Raw genomic sequence first — 451 nt, 5'->3', positions numbered from 1 at the left:
GGGGGGGGGGGGGGACAGTGCTGGTGGCATAAAATACATGGGTCAGTCTGGGCATGGGTGGTCCCTGCCACATGTGTGTGTGCCCAGCGATGCCTGTGGGTCTCCCCACAGTCCCTCTCCTCCCCACAGCTCTCAGGCAGACCCCAACCCAGGTGATGCCAGGTGGGGGGCTCCATCACGGCTGGTCTCTTCCATGCTCCCAGCACCCACGGGGTGACCTCAGCTGGGATGGGGGGCTCCACACTGGGGCTAGTTCACCCCAGACACCCAGAGGACCCTGCCCTGGCATAGGGGTGGGCTGTGGGGTCGGTGCCAGAACGGGGGGGTGCCGGTGGCCGGCGAGGCCTCGACGGGAGGTTGGGGGGGGGGGGGGGCTGGGGTGTGTGTGAAAAATCATTTAATTAGTGAAGTTTAATGCTCAGCAACCAAGCAATAGCATGATACTAACAAC

This window comes from Calidris pugnax, unplaced genomic scaffold, assembly GCF_001431845.1.
Source record: "Calidris pugnax isolate Ruff unplaced genomic scaffold, ASM143184v1 scaffold28, whole genome shotgun sequence".
NCBI lineage: Eukaryota > Metazoa > Chordata > Aves > Charadriiformes > Scolopacidae > Calidris > Calidris pugnax.
The sequence above is the reverse complement of the archived record's forward strand: the minus strand, read 5'-3'. Positions refer to the sequence as shown.